General features: G+C 42.2%; 1 long non-coding RNA gene across 1 annotated transcript; it reads left to right on the forward strand.

Annotated features, from left to right (window-relative positions):
* Positions 1–6665: 6665 nt before the first annotated feature.
* On the forward strand, positions 6666–12463 carry LOC129665172 (uncharacterized). The gene is made up of 3 exons (XR_008718343.1): positions 6666–6783; positions 10823–10984; positions 11566–12463. It is a non-coding gene; the product is annotated as an uncharacterized LOC129665172 (long non-coding RNA).
* The last annotated feature ends 14154 nt before the right edge of the window (positions 12464–26617 follow it).

The following is a 26617-nucleotide window of genomic DNA, read 5'->3' on the forward strand; positions in this document are numbered from 1 at the left end:
AAAAAAAAAAAAAAAAAAAAAAAAAAAAAAAAAAAAAAAAAAAAAAAGCAGTTGCTGCTCTTCTAAGATATGGGTTTGGTTCCCAGCACCCATATTAGGTGGTTCATAACCACCTGTAACTACAGCGTCAGGGGCTTCGATGCCTTCTTCTTCTGGCCTCTGTGGGCATCCCCTCCCCCTCGCTGCACCATACACACATAGCATATACATACACATAAACCAATGGGTACAACTTTTTAAAAGATAAAACACCTAGTAGTGGCCCCTCTCTCTTCTCACTGGTGGCCATACACCCTCCCTCTGGTTCTAACTGTGTGTGCAACATTCCCCTGGGCCCTGTAGCTAAATCCTTAGTAACCCCGCCAGTCAGGGACCCTGCTGTCTTTATCTTAGGTGGCCTGGAGCTTTTGCCTGGTGTTTTATCTAACCCTCATGACAGCAGCAGGGAGGTTTCTGTTTCCACTCCTCCCACACTTTAGCCAAATGAAGCTGACTCACAGAAAGCAGCAACTTATCTAATAATGGAACTAGGATTTAAGACCAGAAATATTTGATTTCTGAATTTTTTTTTTTTTTGAGACAGGGTTTCTCTGTGTAGCTTTGGTTGTCCTGGACTCACATTGTAGGCCAGGCTGTCCTTGAACTGAGACCCACTTGCCTCTACTTTCTGAAGTGCTGGGGTTAAAGGTATGTGTCACCACATCCGGCTTGATTCTGAATTTTGTTATTAATAGTCAATGCAACTTTTATTTATTATGTAATATATTGCATAATATATTATATAATTACATGATACATTACATAAAATATAGAGTATATTGTTTATTATATAATATATGCATTAGTATACTTATTAAATTATTGCTGATCATTTGTATTATAGAAATGTATCAATCAGATATCATAAATTGGAAAAAGATTAAATTTCTTTCTGGGCTCTGGTTGGCAGTTGCCAGATGTGTGTGTGTGTGATCTTTAGATCATTAAAAAATATCTAACTCTGAAATACTATCACCATCACTTAGTTTGTCTTAAACTTCTCCAAATGCGCTGACACAGAATTTCCATAACTGAGTTCTATCTCAGTTCCCATAGCTCCATCTGCAGATGGCGGCGGCCTTCTTGATCCCGAATCATCTGCCATGATGCAGTAAGCCGCTCATCTCTATCTCTAAGTAAGCAATTTGGGGGGAAAGCCCACTAGAAGGTGCTAAGCAAACACCGGGGCCTAGCACCCCCAGTGAGCAATGAGCTCATGATAAAAAGAGGACAGGGGCCAGGGGAAAACGGAATGTGGCTGAGAGCTAGAAGTATTCCACTCTCCTTGGAGAACTCCCTCTGCTCCTCTGTCTTCTTCTCCTCTTCCTCTTCCTCAAGATTCATCTTTGGTTTTAGTTTGTGCTTATGTTGGGGGTTGTACACATGAATTCAGGTGCCTACAGAAGCAAGAATGGGGGTCAGATCCTCTAAGTGCTGGGAATTGAACTCAGGCTCTCTGGAAGAGCAGCAAGTGCTCTCAAGCAGGGAGCCATCTCTCTAGCCCATGCCCGTAGGCCGGTTTACTTGTCTCATCAGTTCAGCTGAGAGGCGGGTGCTGGTCTGAGCAATGAAGCTCCTTTCACAGGAAGACGTGCAGGTGCAGAGAGGCAAGGCAGAGTGGCTGTGGAGCCACCGAGGGCCCAGGCTCAGAATTTAGACAGTCCTCGTCAAGTCCTGAACTGTCAGTTATTATCTGCACAGCTATGGAGTTGCCTACTCACTCTGAGCCGCAGGTGAAAACTGTGAAGATAATAATTGTAAGGTAAAAACCATACCTACTTTATAACCTTTGTGAACACATGTCTAGGAGTATTGTTCAATAAATAGCTTCTATTGTCACCAGGGGTTCCTGGAGCATTGGACCTCATGAATGTATAAGAATTATTTCAATAAGCTTTTATTTTATTGTTGCTTTAGAATGATTTTAATCTACAGAAAGTTACAAAGCTTACTTAGAGTTTGTATATACTCTTTAAAAAAATGTTAACATCTTAACATGGGTTCATCCATCATAACAAAAAGCCAACCCTGCACATTATTATTGACTAAACTCATTTTATTCAGGACACAACCTAAAGTGTCGTATTTCATAGGAGTTTTTTAAATTAGCACAATGATCAACATCATTAATCAATTAGTGTCCTTGTTGACAAGCTCCTCAGATACCTTTCAGAAAGAAGCACTTGAGCATTCTTGAAAACCATTTATTCTCCTAAGGAGCTTTAAACAAACATATAAGGGGCTAGAGAGACGGCTCAGTAGTTAGGAGCACTTGCTGCTCCTGCAGAGAACCCAGGCCAGGCCCAAGTTAGTGTGCTGTGTCGCCACCATCCTTAACTCCAGTCCTGGGGACCCCTTTACCCTCTTCTGACCTCCATGGGCCATAAAAACAAAAACTAGATGAAAAAAAATGTGTTGGTCTCTTAATTGGCACAATAAATCCCTTTTGCATAGCTAATGAAATAGATTCTGGCCAGCATCTGCTTGAATTATCACATATTAATTTATCCAGACTTGGCCCAGAAAGTGGCTCAGCAGCTTAAAGCACTTGCTACCACTCATGAGTGCTATCCCCAAGTCCCACAAGGTAGAAGGAGAAAAGAAACTCCTGCCGGTTTTCCTCTGACCACTGCACACAAGTGCGCACACACACACACACACACACACACACACACACACACACACACTAAATGTAATTGTGGTGGTTTGGATGATAAACGGTCTCCCATAGGCTTATATATTTAATTACTTGGCCTCCTTTTGGTGCTGTTTGGGAAGCTTATAGAACATTTCAGGTGTGAGCCTTGCTGGAGGAAGTATAGCACTGAGGTCAGGCTTGGAAATATATAATCTCACCTCACTTTCTGGTTCCTGTCCAAAGCCCCCCAATCTCTCTCCTCTCCTTTCTGTTCCTTCCATTATGTCACACCCTCCCCACCATGAGGATTCTAACTCTCTGGAATCATAAGCTAAACTGAAGCTTTTCTTCCTTGAGTTGCTTTTGGCCATGATATTTTATCACAGCAACAGAAAAGCAACTAACACAGTCATTAAAAATGAAAACAATGTGGCTTGACTTTGCATAGTCCAGCGACACAGCACCAGACACGTAGTAGGCATTGTGGGAGAGTGTGCATTGCTCAGCCGAATGTAAATGCATCCATGTCTCCCACCAGCTTGAGCTGCTTACAAGCAATGGCATTTCCCACGGAGTGGGCCTTGTTCTGAATGATCTCTTTTCAGAGCTTAACTATGCCTCCACACATAGAACCTGTTTGTGCAAGACTAGACAGAATCTAAGCAAATAAGATTTACTGTTTGGTGAACCACACATTTCAGGGCGCTCTTTCATGCAGCAAAGCTTATCCCTTGGAGGGAAATTGATTCCGATGTTGAAAATAAATGTTTTCATTTCATCTCTGAAGAAAAAGAAATATTCACGTGTACAAATTCGATTTCTGGGAAGCTGCAGTAGTCACTGTTTTTAATAATAAGTATTATGCACAGATGATGAGACGCGCTCGGGCCACTGTGGCCATGAGGGAGGGAATGGTAAGAGGCTCCAGCCTCCTGTGAGCTCCCTGGTATGACCACGTGGCTCTGCAACAGCCCTGATGGGCCTCACAGCACAGATATGACGAGAGTGTGTACCTCTTCCCCTGTGTTGAATGCAGCATCACAGCTAAGCAGTTCAGTAAGCGCTCACCGCTTCCCCTGTGTTGAATGCAGCATCACAGCTAAGCAGTTCAGGTAAGCGCTCACCGCTTCTACCCGAGGCATGCATCAGCTATGCACATACAAACTATGTTCTACATCACTCACTCCGCCTCAAAGTGCTGCCGGTGGAGTGAACCTGGAAGGGTGTTAGAAATGAAGAATCTGGGGGCAGAGAATTAGCTCAGTTGATAAAATGCTTCCCTAGAATGTGTGAAGCTCTGGATTCATTCCCAAGGACCACACAAAACTAGATGTTACAATGTAAAACCTAGAATTCCAGCGCTTGGAAGGTCGGAGCAGGAGGACCAGAAGTTCAAGATCATCCTTGGCTACGTAGTGAGAGTCCAGCCTAGAATCCATGAGACTCTCTCAAGCATACCCCCCCACACACACACACACAGAAAACAAAGAAATCTTTACAGACAGTCTCAAATCTGCAGTCTGAATGTACAGCCTGGTAGACTGCTGGGACCATATACATGCTGCCTGACTCCTCTGTCTCTGCCTCTTCCTCTGTGAAGCTGAGATGATAAAAACAGTGACCTTGCTCCAGTACTGAGGTGTTCCTAGTGGTCACTGCCTAGTTATACGTTATCAGCCCTCATATACTGGGTGCAGAAAACTAAAACCGGGTCCCAGTGGCAGAGGACCCAGAGAGGTAGCGTATCAGACATGTGATATAAGCTGAAATAAGTCGATTAAAGGAGAGAGGCAAGCAAACACTTGTGCAGCCCATAAAGACAGAAGTACCCAAATAAGTCCATTTAAGAACTCTGTCCACTGGCTTTTCTAGTTCCTGACCCCACAAAATCCCTGCTTGATTGTCACTGGGATCAAGAGATTATCTAAGACCATGAATTTCTACAGAACTTTCTGATTATGAAGGAAATGAGATATAAATTTGAACACAGGAGTGCTATTAACTTAAAATTAGTTGTATATTCAAAACCGTTAAAAGATTTCTAAACATGCAGAGGAGCCCAGCTGCTCCAAGTATGGAGCCCTCGATGTAGCTATGTCGACGGAAGTCATGCTCATATATCTGAGGGCAAAGGTCACTTTTTCAGTGTTTGTTTTGTTAGTGATTGGCCAAGATTTTCAAAATTTCAGGCTCCTTTGGTTAGACTGAGTTCTACTTTATTTATTTTCATTTAATTTTTTGGTGAACTTTTGACCCAAATTGCTTTCCAATGTTCGGTCATTTAGCAGAAGGCCATTAGCAACTGGCCAGAAACACACATGTGCACACATCCTCATATATTACATTTCCAAGTCAATTGAATTACAGAAGGAACCAATTGGGAAAGTTATTGAATTAAAACCCTAGAAGAGAGGGATGGGTTTTTATTGTTAATGGTTGGCATGACAACTCGGTGAGCTGGAGAGTGAGGTGTGCTGAGTCCTCCTAGCTGGAGACTCTGACAAGCTCAAGGCCAGGGCTCTGCCTCTAAATCTTGTTGCCAAGGTAATGCAGCATGGTCCAGAATCCACGGAAAGGAATACCTCAGACATCCCATGCCAGCAGGAGCTATCTGATTAAAAGAGAACTTGAAAATGAAAAAGAAACAGTATTTTTGCAAAACTCGGAGGAGAATGCAAAGGTGGGATATTGGGAAAATGATCAGCAGGAAATCTGAAAGGGAAGCAGCCAAGGGTGCCAAGATGTAACTACATAGCGGGGCCTGTTTTATGAGCAAGAGGTTGGTAGTGTGTGAAGGCCCTCAGGCAGGAATTCCAGCCTGCCAGGCCGTTTTGCATGTGAAACGATACTGCCCCAATTTGCCTCTCTGGCTCAAATTCAGCAGAATAACCTTGTGAGCCCTACACACTGCTCCCCCACCCCAATCCATCCACAGCAGACTTTAATTTGATAGATTTTCTTCTCTGATAAGATGAAGAAGGGATCCTAAGGGACATTATAGGTTAGACATATTTTAAAATGAACAGGGAATCCATAGGAATTTCCACCCAGAGGCCATCTAAATTTCACTATCTTAGAGCCACTAGAGTGGCCTTCTGGATAGTAATTTATTCTTGTCTCAGTAATTTGTGAGCTGATTTACAGGATAATATTCTTAAGTTCATGCTCTAACGGAATCTTCATTTTCTTAGTTTCATATGCCAAGTTATCTTGGATCTGTTATGATGAAACTATGGTCTCTGAAGGTTCTTCTGCTCTGAGTGGAGGACAAGTCCTCAAACTCATGACCATGTTTCCCACTAGGATCTGATCCAGCATCCATAAGAGAAACTCCTTGTTCTTCCAAGGACTTGATGGCAATAATCAGTAAAACAGATATGTGGACAGGAAGATAAAGGATGGCATCTGAAAAGAATTCAGAATCCCAAACCAGCAGTTCCAAGCTAGAGTTCCCAGCTATTCAGTCACACTATTATTTCATTAACAAATAGGGAGGAAAAAATCCACAATATTTATCTTTGCCTGTACAAGTAATTTACACTCTATAAACTAAAACGGAAAGAATATTACCCTTGTAATTACAGTTGCTCCTTGCTATCTGCAAAGGATACCCTCTGGTACCAAAGTCTGCAGGAGCTCAAGCCCTGTGCATACAATTGTGTAATATTTACACAAGAACTGCAAACAGCTTCCACATATTTTAAATCATCTTTGGATCACCTATTATACCCAGAACAATATAAGCCGCTGAGAACACTGCGTCATTTAAGGAACCATGACAAGAAAAGAAGTTGATGTGTGTTTAGGACAGAAATTTGTTGTTTTTTATTTGTTTGTTTGTTTGTTTCTTCTAACTATACCAACAAAAATCCTAACTCCTGCCTCTGCAAATGATTTGCTAAATGAATCTAGCCAAGTTACTTAACAAGGTTGGTCCCTGGTTCTTAGGAGGGTTATTGTGTGTGGGTTTTGTTTTGTTTTGAAGACACAATTTCAGTATGTTTCATAGGCTGGTCTCAAAACTACTGTGCTAAACCAACTTCTCTGCCTCAGCCCCCTGAGTGGACCACAAGCCCACACCACTGGTTTTATACATCTTTAAACAGGTAAGCAATACTAACTTTTGTCTGAACTGGCACTTCTCTTCCTACAGTGTACAGCCAAAGCATGGGGGAACTTCAAACACACTTAGATCCTCTGGCCTCACCCTAATCTCTACCAAGCCAGTGTGCGCTGTTCAAAAGCTGCACATGTGATTCTGGTTTGCAGTTTTGTTTAAGAATCACCAAAGATTAAGAACAGCTTATTAAAGATGATCTGGCTTATATATGTGAGTTGCCATAGGCTCATTAATCAATCAAAATGGGGTACAGTTAAGCCCAGCTTATTTTTTTTTCAGTTTTATCTTAACATGTAAATAGAACAAAGATATTTGGAATGTAGGAAAGCTGGCATGAATAAAGTGGTTATATTTCCATCCACCATGTCAAGTCTTTAGAGATGTCAAGCTTTAAATGAAAAGCTCTTTGAAGTTCATGGTTTGTGATATTCCCTTCAGTCGTTATTGATCCAGACAGAATGATAATGATATTTATCTAATGCTTGCTGGCACTTACTGTAAGAGCTCTGTACCGTTAGTTCATTTGCTCTTACTTCCCTGAACTCAAGCACTGTGGAGAGATTACAGGAGCTGTCTAAGACCTCCAGGACAAGAGATGGAGATGAACTTTGAACCTAGGCACCCCACGCACTCTTTTTTTTTTAAATGAATATAGACATTGTTTTTATTGCAGAAAAGATTTTAAGCAACATTTTATGTCCCCCTTCAAAGTGGTCATCAGACTTTGACATCACTAGCTTCTAGTATACACTTTTTTTTAATTTTTAAATTTATTTATTTTATTAATTGCAGTTTATTCACTTTGTATCACAGCTGTCACACCTTCCCTCATTCCCTCCCAATCTCACCCTCCCTCCCTCCTCTCTTCCCATGCCCCTCTCCAAGTCCACTGATGGGGAGGTCCTCCTCCCCTTCCCTTTGACCCTAGTCTATCAGGTCTCATTAGGACTGGCTACATTGTCATCTTCTGTGGCCTGGTAAGGCTGTTCTTCCCTCAGGGGGAGGTGATCAAAGAGCAGGCCAATCAGATTATGTCAGAGGCAGTCCCTGTTCCCCTTACTAGGAAACCCACTTGGAGACTGAGCTGCCATAGGATACATCTGTGCAGGGGTTCTCGGTTATTCCCATGCATAGTCCTTGGTTGGAGTATCAGTCTCAGAAAAGACCCCTGGGCCCAGATTTTTTGGTTCTGTTGCTCTCCTTGTGAAGCTCCTGTCCCCTCCAGGCCTTCTATCTCCTCCTTCTTTCATAAGATTCCCTGCACTCTGCCCAAAGTTTGGCTATGAGTCTCAGCATCTGCTTTGATACCTTGCTGGGTAGAGTCTTTTAAAGGCCTCTGTGGTAGACTCCTGTCCTGTTCCCTGTTTTCTTTCTCTCTCCAAGTCCATCTCGTTTGCCTCCTTCTTGTTTAGCTTCTTTAGGTATACAGATTTTAGTATGTTTATCCTATATTATATGTCTACTATCCACTTATAAGTGAGTATATACCTGGTGTGTCTTTCTGCTTCTGGGATACCTCACTCAAGATGATCTTTTCTAGTTCCCACCATTTGCCTGCAAATTTCATGATTTCCTTATTAATTGCTGAGTAGTATTCCATTGTGCAAATGTACCACAATTTCTGTATCCATTCCTCTGCTAAGGGACAACTGGGTTGTTTCCAGATTCTGGCTATTACAAATAAAGCTGCTATGAAAATGGTTGAGCAAATGTCCTTGTTGTGTACTTGAACATTTTTTGAATAAATGCCTTGGAGACCCCACACACTCTTAACCACTGCTACTTAACTGCCTGACGGGTCAGGTGCTTCCAATGAATAGACTGGGGGACATTTTCTTGTCCGTAGTTTGCTTCTTCTGTCTATGATGTGTATACACTCAAGTGGAGGCCAGAGTTTGATGCCAGATGTCTTCCTCAATCATTTTTCTATCTTACTCTCTGAGACGGGATCTCTCACTGATTCAGCTAGAATGGCTGGCCAGCTGTGCCACAGTATCCTTTTTCCACCTCCCTGGACTAGGATTTCAGAAGGCTGACGCTGCACTTGGGTTTTGTTTGTTTGTTTGGCTGTTTTTGTTTTGTTTTTAAAGACATACAGGATCTCACTGTGTGCTCTGCTGCCTGGAGCTTGCTCCGTGGACTAGGTTGGCCTGTAACTCACAGACATCCGCCTGCCTCTGCCTCCAGAGTGATGGTACTTCCATACCCTACTACACCTTCCTATTTTATAATGATTCCTTCTGTTTTTGAGACTGTAATTACATTATTTCCTCCTTCCCCTTCCTCCCTCCAATCCAAACCCTTGCATATATCCCTCCCTCCTTGCTCTCTTTCAAACTCATGGGACATCACGGGTTGCTAAGCAACCTGGAGGCAGGCTGCCTATATGCTAACATACACACCTGGCTTTTCACATGGGTCCTATGGCTGTGAACCCACGTCCTTATGTTTTTATGAAAGCACTCTACTAAGTTCTCTCTCTCACCCGGATCATCATTTCTTAAAGTCTGTACCTGAAGTACAGGGCTCTAAGACAACTCCATCTTACTAGAGCCCATGCTGCAGTGAGCACAGGGGACAGACATTTACAAATACGCTGCTCAGGTGCCTTAAGAACCACTAGCCTGGGCCATTGTTTGTAGGTCGCCGACATTAGAAGCAAGGAGGAACATGTTAAGAGCTGTGGGAACCAAAGTTGTTTGCCAGAATCCATCCTTGGGTTCTACCCGGGGGCAGAGAGTCAGCCCAGAAGTGCCCAGATGGGCTGTATGAAGTACAAGCTCTCCACAGGAGGGCTACTGCCTTGCACAAAGACAGCACGACTCTGCAGGGTCCAGACCCCATTGCCAGACTCAAGGGCAGCTTACAAGAGGAAGGGCCAGGACTAGCCTGGAACTTTGGTGTTGTCCTTTTCACTGCCCAAATACCACAGAGGCTCTGTGTTGCTGCCCCAGAAGGGCAGAGGCAGAGCCGGCTGTCTGGAATGCAGGCTGCCACCCTCCCCTTCCCCTGAGGCCTTGTATTGAGCTGATCTTGCAGAGTTTCTGAGAGTTCACTGGGTGTCTGTTTCAGATAGGAGATGAGAAGGAGGCCAAGAAAGTAACCTGACAGGGTTATGCTTTCATAAGTTTGAAAACGTTTTACAAAGCTCATTGAGCATAATTTTATATAGTGAACCTCACTTTTTAAAAATATGCAATTCCATAATTTGTAAATGACGTCTTTGTTTTTATTACATGCATATGAGTGTTTTGCTTATATGCATGCCCTGCATCCCATGCATTCCTGGTGTCCAGGGAGGCCATCAGAGGGGTTGGATCCCATGGAACTGGGGCTATGGACCAAGATGTCCATAGAGATAGACCAAGACATGTCAAGCTTTAAATGAAATGCTCTTTGAAGTTCATGGTTTGTGATATTCCCTTCAGTCTTTATTGATCCAGACAGAATGATAATGATATTTGTGTGCTGCTCGCTGGCACTTACTGTAAGAGCTCTGTACCGTTAGTTCATTTGCTCTTATGTCCTTGAATGCAAGCACTGTGGAGAGTGCCGTGTGGGAATCAAACCAACGACCTCAGCAAAAGGTAGCCAATGCTCCTAACCACTGAGCTGTCTCTGTAGCCCCTCGAAAGGCAGCTGTACTTAGTATCATACTAGTTTTAAGAGATTTGAAAACTACACATAGTTGGGCCCTGAACATCAGGTAAGCCCCAGAACATTTGTGGGCCCTTGGAAAGCTTCCTGGTTTGCAGTCCTAGTCCCTTTGTCCTGAGCCCTTGGCTGGCAATTGCAAAATGTCACAAATACAAATCTCATTGTTTGTGCCTTGCTGCTGTCCATACCAGCAGCATATTCTTTTTATTACTAACTAGTATCTATACTAATACTATAAATGTACCATGCTTTGTTTATTAATTCCTTCATTTGGGCAAGGCAGTGAAAGTTCAATAAGCAAGCATTTATTGAGCCTGCCTGCCAAGAGACTCTAGAAAATGAGATATTTTATGTTTTCGGCTTCTTAGAAAATATAATCAAACACCCATCGAAGGAAGAAGGAACCTGGGCCAATGAGATGGATCAGAAGGAAAAGGCGTCTGTGGCCAAGCCTCAAGTTCAGTCCTTGGGGGCCCACGTGATGGAAGGAGAGAACCGACTCCTGCGAGCTTGTCCCTAGGGCTCCACAGGTACCCACACTCAGACACACCAAATAAATAAATAAATTAATTAATTAATTAATATAATAGCATTCTTTTGAAAACGATGAAGGACTTTCATGTGTGGTTCTAAAATGAAATGTGAAGGAAGAGTTGGCTGCTGGATAACACGGGACTAGGAGTAAGGAAAGTGCTCTTTGCCCTCTGAGCGTCGTGAAGTGATCCTGAGGTGCTGAGACACATGGGGGCGCTCTAACCAACCAGCACCTCAAGCCTCCCATCCCCCCTTCCCAGTGTTACACAGGTTGGTTGTTTTTCTGAATTCATTGGAATGCTTCTGTGAAAACCCTGATGAATTCTCTCTCCTACCCTTGGTCCCGTTGGCCATGTCCCTCGTTTCTGACATCAAACAGTTTGGCATCAAGTGAACCTGTGTTTAGCCAGGCCTCGGGGAAGGGGGAGGGGGCTGGGGGCTGTATCCAGCCCGGGTTTTATGGAGCCTCCAGACAGTTTCCCTGCATAAACTACATGGAAAGGTCCCTAAAGCACGTCATAAATTACAAAGAGAACTGGATTGTCCCTAAATTTCCTCTTTTATTACTGTTTTTCAGGCCTTCCCAGACCCCTTCAGAAATGATTGCCGGGCAATGTTTTGGAAACACTGGTGAGCGGTGCCTTGCTTGCGGGTCAGCACCTCGATGGACTTGGTGGCTCAGGCTCTTCGAAGGAGCCGCAGGGATCCTGACAGAGACCAGCTCAGAGCCTAGGCTCTTCCTGGCTTTTGAAATGGTTGTTCAAAGCAAATAACAAAAAGGAATGCTGTTCTGGATGCGTTTAAAATTTTTTGAAAATCAATGACTCATTTGTTACAGAGTAACGAAGAGCAAAATAAAAGAGGCTTCATAAAAACTGCACTTGAACCCTGTGGCGGAACTCTGAACGAACTCTGTGCCGAGGGTGTGCGATTCTGGAGTACAACCTGGTTAGGGGTCCGGCTTTGGAAAAGCATTTGATCCACCACACTGAAGGACGTCTCCGCTGACAGAATACATTGCTCATTTGAGGAAAGACTCACTCTGTCGAACGGATCCAATCCAGAATATGACTAACTGTTTTAAGCAGAAAATTATCTCTGGCTGTTATATGCAAATTATGCAATACCATTGCCTTAAAATTGGGAAGAAGATAATGAAGAGTCGCCAAGGACAGGGTGTGGCCATCATGGGACTTTTTAGGCCATTTTGCTTCTATCTCCTGTGCTGAGACCTACCCACAGGGACCACCCTGATATGTTCTTTTTTGTTTGCTTGTTTGGCTTAAGATCTGAGCCATTACACAAGGACTGGGGGGGCCTTCGCTCTCCACCACTCCCTTCAAACGCATTTTTCCATTTGAGCCTTCCTCCTTGGACTCAAAACACACTGACTGATGTGTTACAAGCACAGACCGGAGGTAGGAAGTTAGCTCAGTGGTAGAACATTCTCTTGCATACATAAGGGCCTGAGTTCAATTCCCAGCATGATAAAAAAAAAAAAAAAATTAAATATAATGAATCAATGCTGATTAAGTGTTTACAAGTAAGTTCCTTAACTTCTCTGTCTCAGTTTCCCCACCCTATAAACTGCCAATGAAAATATCTTGATTAAATTATTATCCCCAGTTATGGATTATTATAATATATTGGTGGAAATTATCTGTCTGAATGTTGATAATAACATACAAATAGTGCCATTATAGTGCTTACCTGAAGCTGTTGAGACGAAATAAGATAATACATATAAAATAACAAAGAAGCTGGCACATGTAGAAACATGCTTGTGTGCGGTGTGTGACGTGTACATGCAGGTGTGTGAGCCTGTGTGTGGAGGCCACAGGGGGACATCAGGTACCTGTTCCATCATTCTCCACCTTACACCCTTGGGATAGAACTTCGCACTGAACTTGGAGGGAGCCCGGCAGCCAGCCAGCCCTCCTTCCTTCATCTCCCCAAAGCACTGGGGTTATAGGTACACAACCACACCTGGCTTTTTATGTGAGTCCTGGAGATTTGAACTCACATCCTCACACTTGCACAGCAAGTCCTTTTCCCACCCAACTGACATTCTTAGCATTATCAGCCTTGGTGTGATGGACAGCATTATTGTTATTAATTTCCATTGTTATCCCTCTCAGTATGATCTCACCATCCTCGGAACCTATGAAAAGAACCTTCGTAGCTGACCAAGCCCTTAGCCTCTTCTAGCTGCATCTCTCTTACCCTCCCCTCCCACCAGGATTCACAAAAAATAGGCAGCCAACACGGACAACGTCTCGTTCCCATCAGAGCTGTGCTGAGACACCAGGAAGTGCAGTCACGTTAGCCAGCTGTCAGTTTGTATGGATTTCCCTTAACCGAGGCACGCTGGTGCATTCTAAATCCCGGCACTAGCCATCCAGCCGGGGCAGAAATGAGGAGCATGCTCTGTTCATCCACAGTCATCTGCTTGTAAATGAGAGGCTGAAAGAACAAATGCGAACAGAAAGGTGTTCAGTCTGCAGAGAGGAGATGCTGTTTAATATCATTCCAATTATGTCACCGGCAAGCAGGAGAGTCAAGGCACAAGCTGACAATTACAGCTCTGTTTGGCAGGAGAAAGGTAGCAGACAGAAAGGAAATCCAAGGAGACAAGATCCTAGTTTTTCAAAATAGATTCAAGTGTTGCAAAGGATAAACGATCAAAAGGGACATGCCTCAGAAATAGATGTGCTAACATTTCTATGGATAATAAAGGGTGTTGGAGGAAGGTCCAACTGTGTCTTCAAATGCTGGTTTCAGTGCCTTGAGATCTGGTTACTGCCCTGCCATGGGCATTGTTATTAATGTTGAACTATCTCCTTTACCCACATGATGCTAAGGAATTTTCCCCTGTTGTCCCTGATTGGATGGTTAAAAGGCTGCCACCTAGGCAGGGCACTGAGGGGTTCAGTGAAGGCTCGAAGGCTTTGGGGAGAGATAGACAGGTACTGGAAGAAATCAAGGAGCCTTGATGGGTTAGTGTGGAGAGGAACGCATGGCCCGATCGGCGTGGATGGAGGAAATTGGCCCAGATGAAGAACGTTAGCAAGTATTCTGAGATTATGGATGGGAAATAGCCCAGATAAAAATTGTTAGAGCAGATGTCATGGGATGGGGGCTTGAGAAGTAAAGGAAGCTTAGGAGGGAATATCTGCCTTGTGCCAGATGAAGTAATCAGCACGTACTTTTAAATTATCTACAACAGAAGAGAGGCATCAGAAGAAGCTACGGATCAGTTGTATTTTCACAACTTTTTTTTTTCCCATTTCAGGGATCAAACCCAGGACCTTGCATATGCTAAGCAAGCATTCTTCTAACGAGATCTAGTCTCAGCTCTCTTTTTACTTTTCATTTTGAGACAGTGTCTCACTAAGCTTCCCAGGCTGGCCTGGAACTGGAATCCTCCAGCCTCAACTCCCAGAACACTGAAGATTGCAGGCCAGTGCCACCAACTCCCACGAACAAGTTTTCTTAAGGTGGGCATACTATTTAAGAGTGTGGATTTTGTGCTCAATTGGGTTTGTATTCTACATCAACCCCTTACCCTCAGTTTCCCCACGTGTCCAGTGGAGATTCAACATTATCCTACTTGTTGGGTTGTCGTTAGAATAAGATGAGTTATTTATACCATCAAGTGGAACAACTAGAAATGGGTAAGGGGATGAGAAGTGAAGGAGTTAAAAATGACAAAGTGAAAATAAATGGAGAGAGACAGTCTGGCCAATGATAGGAGGATGCTCAAGCAGAGAGTGGGGTCAGCTCACCTCCTGGCATCTTAAGTCTAAATGAAGCAGTGGAAAGACCTCTGGCCCATGACCCTTGCTAATGTGTTTGCCAATTGGCACCTTTTGGCTTATTTCCTCAGTCTCCACTGGGGACTATTAAGTGAGTTTGCTGGAAAGCCAAGTTTAAGAGAAAAGGAATACTAAACAAAAGGTGGCCAAAATAATCATAGAAAACTAATCCATATATGAAAAAGACTTTGGGGATTCTGAGACTAAAGAGGTTAAGAGTCCTCCTCTGTTAAACAGCTAGGAAGGCATCAAGCCAAGACTGGACTCTGAAATCCTCCCTGGAACATCAGGCTTCAGGGGGAGTGCAGATATAATAACAATGCTATTTTATTTCATATCTGATGTCCAAGACAAAAACGAAAGAAAAGTTCTACTAGAATAATCTTTTTAAAGTTCCACTCACAATAGGCCTTACACTTTAAAAATGGGTCAGTCTCCATCACCATGGTGATTCTTCCTCGGTCTCTTGGAATCATCAGCTGTTTTCTAATGAGGACACTCCCCACAGCTTGCAACTCTAAACAGATAAACATTTCTCAGTAGAAAATACTCAGCTCCTCCTGCAACTGCTTTTCCTCCTCCTCTTGTCAGGAAAACTGCCTGAAGCCTGCTTCTGCACTCACTTTGAGTGTCACAACATCCTTTAAGCCCCTTGATTAAAACAATGGCAAAGTTACTTCTCTGGGGTTTGTGTGGTTCATCCACCTTCCTGCTTTCTGTCCTTCTAACTAAAAACAGTACTGCGATTGAGAAGCCCTGGAAGAGTATGGTGGCGCCTCCAAAGACTGAAAGCAATCAGAAAAACTACCCTATGATTCAGCAGTTCCTCTTCTGGGGACTTACCAAGTGGCTGAAAGGAGGCTTTTGAGAAACTATTTGCATAGGCATGCTCTCAGAGCATTATTTGCTACAAGAGGTTGAAGAAGCCTAACACTGTTCAGCTCATGAATGTGTGCACAAAATGTAGCAGAAGAGTCTAGAGAGAGGGCTCAGCAGGTGAGCACACTTGCAGAGAACCTGACTTGGGTTTCCAGCACCACCTGTCACCGTTGTCAGCAACTCTGGCTTCAGGAGATCTGACACCATCTTCTGGCCTCTGCCAGCAATAGGCATGCAGATAGTGCACATACATGCATGCAGGCGAACACTCATACATGTCAAACAAAAAAATAACAAAACATGTAGCAAATAGAGTAACAAAAATATACAGAATGAAATATACAGCCTTCAGTATGAACCTTGAAGATATAAAGCTAGGTAAACTAAGTCCAGAACAAACAAACACAAAAAACAAATGCTGTATAATTCCACATACATGAGATAACTAGAACAGCCATCTTCATAGAAACAGAAAGCACAATGATTGTCAGCAAGGGATGGGAGAGGTAGAAACAGAAATGGAAAGTTTTTAAAATGGGTAAAGTTTCAGTTTTGTGAGATGGAAAACATGAATATATTTGATAATCCTGAACTACACACTTAGAAATATCTGACTGTAAATTTTATAGTGTATATATTACCGTATGTGGTTTTTTTTAAAATTATTTTTAGATTTATTATGTATGCAATGTTGCGTTTGCATGTACACCTGCACTCCAGAAGAGGACACCAGATCACATTATAGATGGTTGTGAGCTACCATGTGGTTGTTGGGAATTGAACTCAGGACCTCTGGAAGAGCAGTGCTCTTAACCTCTGAGCCATCTCTCCAGCCCCCGTATGCATTTTTAAGAAAAGATTTATTTTGTTTATGTACCTGTGTCTGTCTCCGTAAGTGTACCTGCGTGTGTATATGTGTGTGTTTGCATGTGCCTGTGTGCACACAGAGGCCAGGAACCGGTGTCCAATCCCTTGGAGCTGAAGTAACAGGCGTTTGGGGGATGCCTCACTTGTGTAGTGCTGGGAGCTGAGTCTCTGTCCACATGACTGTGCAGCATATACTCTTGCCGTCTGCCCCATCTGTCCAGCTCAACTGGTAATTGTTGGTTTTTCAAGACAACATCTCACCGTGTAGCTCTGGATGTCCTGGAACTCATTCTGTAGGCCAGGCTGGCCTGGAACTCAGAGATCTGCCTGCCTCTGACCTCCCATCCCAAGTGCTGGCATTAAAGGCTTATGCCAGCATGACCACTGTCTAGCCTACTTATGTTCCTTTAAGCTCATGCTTACAGCAGACTTCGTGTCATGACATGTCTGTGGTGAACCTTTGTTACTATGGCTAAGTGATAAGACTAAGCGGACTTGTTAATCGAAGGAGAGCTAAGTATTTATTCACTTTATATACATGAGTGATCTGTTTTCACACACACAAGAAAAGGGAATCAGATCTCATTACAGATGGTTTTGAGCCACAATGTGATGGCTAGGAATTGAACTCGGGACTTCTGGAAGAGCAGTCAGTGTTCTTAACCACTGAACCATCTCTCCAGTTCTTACATTCTTAATACTGAAAATATAATAACTAATTAACTAATTAAATAAATAAAGTGACTGCACATATGCTTGTAAAACCACGTAAGACTTACTGTCTATATCTCTAGCTCTAGCTCTCTTTGTCCTTGTGTCTCGTTCTTATTTTTTTAAAGTTTTTTTTTTTTTAGTTTTTAAAAATAATTTATTTTATTTTATGTGCATTAGTGTGAAGGTGTCAGATCCCTTGGAATTGGGGTTACAGATAGGTGTGAGCTGCCATATGGATGCTGGGAATTGAACCCGGGTTCTTTGGAAGAACAGACAGTGCTCTTAACCACTGAACCATCTCTCCAGCTCTTGTTCTTATTTCTTAAAAATTAAAAAATAATTACCACTGGGAATACTAGCACATGCCTTATAAAAAGTGTCCTTATAAAAAGCGGTATTTGGATTTAACTACACAGGAAGGATATCGCCTGACATGAAGTCAGAGACCCACTGAGCAGGGAACATCAGAGATTTACCTACAGACTCTCAGGAGTCTCGGGGGAAGAGCAGAACATAGTCTTCTCACAGCCTGGAGGAGAAACCAGGCCTGCTGACATCTTGATCTTGGAATTAAAGTCTTTAGAATCATGAGAACCACGCACTTCTCTTGTCCAAGCCCCAAACAAGGGAAAGATTTTCACTCACACCACTGTTCATGCTTTTCTCGATTGTCTTGCCTCTTACCCTACCTTGTGTATGTGCAGTGGGGAGACAAGCAAGCAAGAGTGGTGATCCTGACCTCCTGATACCCTGCCTCCACCACCTGGGTGCTGAGATTACAGGCAGGACCCCACAAGGCCTGGCTCTTGCTCTCTCCCCCTCCACCCCCACTCTTCTTCAAACTTCCCCGTCCCTTAAGGCTCTCATCAAGTACATCATAATGTATGATGAGATGCCTGGACTTTATTTTACGTAATTAAGTCAATATGTTCACTTTTGTTAAGAAGTAATAAATCTCTGTTGTTTAAAGACGTGTTCTGGTGGGGGCTGTGGAGGTGGCTCAGTGGCAGAAGTACTTTCTGTGCAAGCATGAGAACCTGAATTCTGACCCCTGGCCCCTATGCATGAAGCTGGACTTTCTCAAGTCCATCTGTAGCCCCAGCCTTCAGAGGCAGAGCCAGGAGCATCGCAGGGGCCCTGCAGACAGCCAGCCTAGCCAACCAGTGAGAGACCCTGCCTCAAAAACCAAGGTGGAAATAAAAAGGGGAAAAAACCTGAGGCCTCCACACTCACTCTCATGCACAGGTCTGTGCACCTGCAAACACACACACACAATTTAAAGTCTACTTTCATACAATTATTAAGTAAATAAGTCAAAAGAAAGAGAATTCTGTCTTCCCCTCTGAATCAGAGGCACCTCCCCAGGACTGAGCTGTTAAAAGTGGAATCTAGTTTTTCAGAAGTTTTTTTGTTCTTGTTGTTATCTGAAACATGGTAGCTAGCCCTTATATCTGAGGGTGACCTTAAACTTGTGACTCTTCTGACTCTGTCTCCCAAATTCTAGGATTACAGATGTACACTGCCATGCCTAGTTTATTGAGGACTGGGTATCAAATTCAGGACTTTATACATGCTAATAAGCATTCTGCTAATTTAGTGATCCCCAACTTCTCTGTGTGTGTGCTGTTTGTTTGTTTGCATTTTGTTTTGTTTTTGAGATAGTATTTTGTGTTTCTGTAGCACAGGCTGGCCTAGATTCACCATGTATTCCAGGCTAGCTTTGAACTTGTGGCGATCCTTCTGCCTCAGCCTTCTTGTCTTACTTACTTTTCTATCACTGTGAGGAGACCCCATGACTAACTCAACTTAGAAAAGAAAGGGGACTTTCTTACAGTTTCAGAGGCTTATAAAGTTCATGGCCACTGTGCCGGGGAGCATGGCAGCAGACAAACAGGCATGGCACCAGAGCAGCTGACACTTATCTCTGATTGACAAGCACAAGGGAGGGAGAGAGAGAGAGGGAGAAAGAGAACCTAGCCTGTGGTGGTTTGGACAATGGGCCCAAAGACTCATGTATTTGAATGCTTAGTCACCACGGAGTAGCACTATTTGAAAGAATCAGAAGGATTTAGGGGATGTGGCCTTGTTGAAAGAAGTATGTCCAAGGATATTGGTTTCTGAAGTTTCAAATCCTATGCCAAGCACTAGCATGGCACTGGCTTTTGGAACCTCAAAGCCCAGCCCCAATGACACAGCAACTCCAGCAAGCCACACCTCCTAATCCTTCCCAAACAATTCTATCAAACATACAAGTGTAGGGGGAACATTCTTTCTCAAATCACCACACTCCCAAAGTCCTGTGATATAGGCATGAGCCAACACACCTGACTCACCAGAAGTTTTGGTGCTGATATAAGCCTGAATGTGATTTACATATAATTTTTAACAGATAAATATACTTTAATAATACATATTGTTCTCTATCTTTTGTTTCTACAATTTACAATAAATTCTGAACTGCTTTCTGTATTAGGGTACATGGGTAATACCTTTTTCAAGGTTTTTTAATTTTATTTAACCAGTTTAAAAGAAATATTTATAGAGATTTCAGTTTACTGCTGTAGAAACCAGCATAAAAATTAATGTCCTTACATGTATTTCTGAGCATTTATTTTATTAAATAAATCAAGATTTATTTAAGATTATATAAGATTAAAAACTCCTGGAACTTTCATGGTCATGCATTTTTTTTAATGATTTTATTTATTTTTCTCATTTTATGTACATTGGTGTTTTTGCTTACATGTATGTCTCTGTGAAGATGTTGGATACCCTGAAACTGGAGTTACAGAACAGTTGTAGGTGCTGGGAATTGAACCCAGGTCCTCTGGAAGAGCAACCAGTGTTCTTAATGACTGGGACATTTTTCCAGCCCTAAAAACACATTTTAAATGTCCTTAGACATCCTCCATGGACCTTTGTAGCCAACAAGGGTGCGGCTGCAACTGTACTGAGCCTTACTAGTTGTGCTACTTCATCTAGGTCCAGGTGGGTGGCGCACACCTTTGATCTGGCACTCAGGAGGCAGAGGCGGGCACCTCTGAGTTTGAAGCCAGCTAACTAACTACATAGTGAGTTCCAGACCAAGAAGGCTCTTCAGTGAAACCTCCTGGTGAGAGCCTGTCTCAAAATAAAATAAATAAATAAATTTTAAAAAGGGACAACCCCAGTTTCCTTAGCTCTAAAACAGATATAATTAAGTCTGTCTCAGAGTTTTCCATGGATCAAACAAAACACTTAGTTTCTAATGACTTAGCAGTTTTCATACCCTCATTCTTTCTTTCACATTCATTTCTGGTCTCCTAACTTCTATTTTAGCTTTTGCAAAGATTTGGCAAAGATACCATTCCATGTCACCAAATATTTACAGAGCTCTTACCTACAGAGTTTGACAATAGCTGAAGAGACTCTGTTTCATTCTATTTTTTAAAGGTGCATGTTGTCTGTTTTAGAGTTTTCTGTACTGAACAGAAGACTCTCCAGATTCTAATGTAAGGTCACCCCACCAATATCTGAAAAAGAGCTGCATGGTGGTCCAGCAGCATAGGAGTGATGGAAAGGACATTCGTTACACTGAACCTTTGCCTTTCACCTGGTGGAAGGGAGACGCTGGAAATGAACTTGAAGCCTTGTGCTTGCTCTGGAATCTTCACATACGCCTAGCATTCTACTCCAGAACACATCAGTTGCTTTCAGATAACTGTATCTTTCTCTCTGCTCCCAGGGAGAAATGGATACACCAACAAGAGGTGCCACTTTTATCAAATGGCTCTTCTTTACTCTGGAGCAGTCTCTGAGATGCTAATATTTTCATCTGAGAAATGAGATTAAAGTAGATCCTAGTGAACTTTCTTTTTGCTTTCATCTGGGTGTGCTCCATACCTGTCTTACTTTCTCTTTCTTCCTAACTTTCTGCTAAAACTCTTCCTAACCCTACTGTCTTTTCCACCTTAGTTTTGTTTTATTTTTAGCTATTCTAAATTTTATGCTGAAACTCCATTATTTAAGAAACACTTAGGAAGCCAGGTGTGATGATGGACACCTTTAAACCACTCAAGGAGACAGAGGCAGGCAGATCACTATGAGTTCGAGGACAGCCTGGTCTACAGAACGAGTCCAGGACAGCCAAGGCTACATAGAGAAACCCTGTCTCAAAACAAAACACAGCAAAAGTAAAAAGAAAGAAAGAAATGCTTAGGAAAAATAACTGCAGAAACTCTCCAACAACATCTACAACTATCAGTGTCCTAGAGAAAAAGCTTTATTTGTCCCACATTTTACTGGCTTCTTGGCCTATTTCATCCTCACTGTCTATGACAACAGACTTTTGGAGGTTTGTAGCTTGTTTCATTTAAATCTTGAAAAGCACTCAAGCTAATGCTGTGATCAACAAACATAGCTCAGAGTCTGAGCAATCACAGAGCTCTGAACAAAGCTGAAGACGGAACATTTGTTTCTCCAGAGCTGGTTTGTCTACCTCTTATTTATCCAGCCCCTCTGCCAGAGCTCTAGGTTAGGTCCTTGTGTTCTTTGACACAGGTGATTTCTAGCTCCCTTCACAAGTCTTTCTTTCCTCTCCACACTTCTTAAAATTGTGAGATTGGTTTTTCTAATATGTAGATTAGATATGCCCCTAGACCTTTTCAGACTAGACGACAACAATCCTTAACTAAACACAACAAACCATGCTGTTTGCTTACACAAGTGAGAGAAGAAGATGGCTACCAAAAATAAATTAATTAATTTAAAAAAGGAGAGCATATGTTAAATAAAACAGAAACCGCTTAAAACCAATCTAAGGTATAGCACACTGGCTGCCCCTACTGAGAACCTGGGTTCAGTTCCCAGCACCCACATGACAGCTCACCACCTCTAGTTCTAAAAGATCTGGAACCTTCTTCTGACCTCTCCAGGCACACATGTGGTGATCAACCAACTTCCACACATTCAGACAAAACATTCATCCTAAAAGTAAGTAAACAAATCTCTCCTGAAAAGTAAACCCTCCTGATTTCTAACCCCAGAAACTATTTTTAAAGGTCTGTTTTTAAGGTCTGTTACCAGTTGGGTTATGTAGTATGTTCCCTTCTGTGTTTAGTTTCTTTGTTCAACTTTAGGATTGAGATTTACCCATGTTTCTGAATGTAGCGATTGTCTATTCATTCTCATCTCTGGGTGACATGTCATTGTATCAACCCAGCACTGCTGGTCTCTTCATTCTTTATGATGAAGATTCAGCTTGTTTTCATTTTCTGATTTGGTGAATAGGGCTGTTATGAATGTCCACATGCATGTAGCACATGCGTGAACTTACTCCAAAGACTTTCTAGATGCCTAAAATAATATACACTGTCTTAAATATACAAAAGTCTTAAATTAATTTATGGTTTTCAAAATAAAAGGCAATATTTGAGATATAACTGTGTTTAAGCTTCTCTATTAATCAAATTCCTAGGTATAGCAGTGAGTCTAAAAATAAATACTATTTCAAAATTATAATGTGCATACATGAAATTTCAAATTTTTATCCAAGCTACAACTTGCTATGAGAGTGTTACAGTTATGGAGTTATGCGCTGGATATGACGGGCTGAACATAATCGTAATTGATGGAAAAGTTACATTTTAATTATGGACAGGATTTTATTTTGTTGCTTCATTGTTGCTTTGGTTTTGGTTGTTTTAATTTTTGAGACAGGGTATCACTATGTAGCCAAGGCTTGCCTCAAATTTACCACAATCCTCAGTCTTCAGTGTCTTGAATGCTAGGATTACAGACAAAACCCTAGAAACCTTTTTTTGGGGGGGTGGGGGCAGGGCCTCAACTCATAATTCCCCTGCCTTAACCTCCAAAGTGCTGGGATTATAGGCTACTGAAAAAGTCATTCCTGCTCCCACACCCTTATCCAATTTAAAGAAATCCCTTAATTCTATTACATTGAGAAACTTGATCTAAACTCCTCAAAAGCAGGGCATATAGTCTAAACAATTTATCTTAGTTATTTTTCTGTTTTTGTGATAAAATATCATGACCAGGGTAACTCCTTTTTTTTAAACAAACAAACAAACAACTAAAAAAAAAAAAAAAAAAAAAAACCCAACAAAACAGGGTTTCTCTGTGTAGCCTTGGATGTCCTGGACTAGCTTTGTAGATCAGGCTAGCCTCGAACTCATAGAGATCCACCTGCTTCTGCCTCCCCAAGTGCTAGGATTACAGGCATGTGCTAGCTACCACACCTGGCTGAGCAGGGCAACTCATACAAGGAAAACTTTGTTTAAAAATTTAGCTTATGGTTTCAAATGGTGGAGTCCATGATACTGGAGTGAAAGAACAGCTGAGAGCTCACGTCTTGATCCTCTTGAGTCAGGAGCAGCTGGAAATCACACGGGTCTTTTGAAACCTCAAAGCCCATCTATACTGTTTAGGGTACCCCGCTACCCTAAACAGGCCATGCCTCCTAATCCTTCCCAAATGGTTTCACCAACTGGGGACTAAGTATTCAAATACTTGAACCTATGGAGACCATTCTCAGTCAATCCACAATATGAAAATTCAGAATTTGGCATAATATTTGATATACAGTCCCCAACTCTGTATAAGAATTCATATGTATATGCTCAAAAAGTGTGTGTGTGTGTGTGTGTGTGTGTGTGTGTGTGTGTGTGTGTGTGCTTATTCCTGTGTGTGCAAGTGAACACATGGAAGCCAAAACAGGGCCTTCAGTGTTATTCCACAGGTGCCGTCCAGGTTTTTCTCACTGGCTGACCAGTGATAAAAGCTTGCTAATCAAGCTTGCTAAGCAGTTCAGGCCTGCTGGCCAGTGAGCCTCAGGGGCCCTCCTGTCTGGACCTTGCTAGCACTGAGACTCTAAGCGTGCATCTGCACTGTGCCTGGCCTTTTTAGTTAGGTGCTGGGGTTCTCGTGCTTATGCAGCGAGTGCTTTAGTGATGATCCTCAGTCACTAAATAAACATTTCTGAATGATAAACTCATAAGTGACAATAGTTAACTTTTATTGAACTTGTCATATATGCCAAGTACTATGCTAAACATTTAAACATTTTGCTTTTTTCCTCCCTTGGGTTTTTTGTTTGTTTGTTTTTATGATAGGATCTCTCCATGTAGATCTGCCTTTCCTGGAACTCTTTATGTAGACCAAGCTTCCCTGGAACCCAGATTTCTCTTGCTTCTGCCTCTGAAGTGCTGAGCTTAAAGGTAAGCTATTTTGTTTGTTTTGTTTCAGACAAGATTTTTGGCTGGCCTTGAACTCACAACTATCTACCTGCCTCTATCTCCCAAGTGCTAGGAAAAAGTCACCTAACTACTTTAAATAGCTAATAATAATGTCTTAAATCTTCATTACAAATTGTTGATTACTGGGCTGGAGAGATGGCTCAGTGGTTAAGAGAACTGTCTGCTCTTCCAAAGGTCATGAGTTCAATTCCCAGCAACCATATGGTGGCTCACAACCATCCATAATGTGAACTGATTCCCTCTTCTGGTAGGTGTGAATGCAGATAGAACACTCATATACATAAAATAAATAAATCTTTAAAAAAAAAAAAGAATTTGCTTAAAAAAAAAACAAATTGTTGATTACTGATGAGGCATTAGAGATTTGGGTAGGTTATACAACTTGTCAAGATCTTGTAGATAGTAAACATTTGCCTAGGAATTCAAGCACACACATTTCTTACTCCTGAACTTTAGCAGACTGCTAACTATGCTTTACTGCTGACAGTTGAATGACAGAAGAGATTAACGTACACATGAAGGAACAAATGAGTGGATTTAAAAAACTGTATTCTACAAGTAACAAAACAAATTGCAAGAAGCAGTTGGCTGGAGTTAGTGACACAGTGTGGTCATTGGAGGATGTTTCTTTGTGTAAGGCAGTTTCCCCTTTGAAAAAAGTTCCACGCTGTTACCAATGATCACTGCTCATTATTACTGCTCCTTAACCAGCTGAGAAACTGTCCAGCTCGTGTTAGATGGCATGAGTCCACAGTGCTGAAACAGGTAAACTCCCAGGCCACAGTGACCAGTGCTTGGCCTCATGTGAGTGCAGGCTGCTTGTGGGAAATTCTCTGATGCCCAATCTTCCCTCGTCAAGGACAACACTCCTAAGAGTCTTGACATTTTGTTTTATTCGAGATCCAGAAGAAGAGGTGAAAAGGTAGGAAGGAGCCCTGGGGCTCAGGAATTCCAGATAAATCTCTGGTCCGGAAGGAGGTTGTTTTCACAGAGGGCTCAACCAGACTGTTTTTTAGATCTGAGATTCTACTTATTCAAAGGAAATAGATTAAGTCTGTTCTCTTTAAAAATGCTTCCTCAGGCCAGCAAGATGGCTCAGCGGGTATGGGCACTTGCCTTTGCCAAGCCTGGTGACCTGAGTTCCATCTCTGGAATCCACATGGTGGAACGAGAGAACCAGCTGATGCAAGCTGTTCTCTGACCTGCACACTGCCATTGCAGCACATGCTTGCACCCCTCAATTAACTAATTAGTTAAACTGGAAAAATTAAAGGTAGTCTCCAAGGAAAGTCTCCTAACAGTTAGGAAAAGATAACCAAATGTTTAAGCATACTTCTGAATTTAGCTATTCTCGGCTTATCATTTAAAAAATGATACATGCATGCTTTTACTCCCAGCACTTGGGAGGCAGAGGCAGGCAGCTCTCTGAGTTAGAGGCCAGCCTGGTCTACATAGTAAGTTCCAGGACAGCTAAGGCTACACAGAGAAAAACTGTCTTGAAAAACCAAATGAAAATAAAATAAATTTAAAATTTATACAAAGAATACTCACATGTTTAAAATATTTATATATGTAAATATTTAGATTGGGGGTTGGAAAGGAGAGCTAGGTGTGGTGGCATTCACCTTTAATCCCAGCACTTCAGAGGCAGAGGCAGGTGGATTTATGTGAGTTCAAGACCAGGCCAACCTGATCTACACAGCAAGTTCCAGGACAGCCAGAATTAGGTAGAGAGCAACCCTGTCTCAAAAGCAAAACAAACAAGACAAAAACAATAACAATAACAAAAACAAAACAAAACAAAAAAAACCTCAAAAAATTTAAAAGGGAAAAAAATTCATCATCACTTTCTAGATTTTGTCCTCGGAAGTAACTAATGTTAATGCTGACAGTTCCCAAAGTACTTTCTAAATATACACCATTCCCCTGTATCCCTGTGTGCTCATAAGTACATGCAGGAAAATACAGTCAGGCAGGCAAGTGCAGCGTCTTCCTGGGCTGTTTTCTTTTTCCCTTGGCAATCTGTCATGGACATTACACAGATCAACACCAGGCTTCATTACTAGTATGTAGAGTTTCATAGGCGAGTCCATTATAGTTG

This window comes from Psammomys obesus, unplaced genomic scaffold (genome assembly GCF_907164565.1).
Source record: "Psammomys obesus unplaced genomic scaffold, mPsaObe1.curated_primary_1811, whole genome shotgun sequence".
Lineage (NCBI taxonomy): Eukaryota > Metazoa > Chordata > Mammalia > Rodentia > Muridae > Psammomys > Psammomys obesus.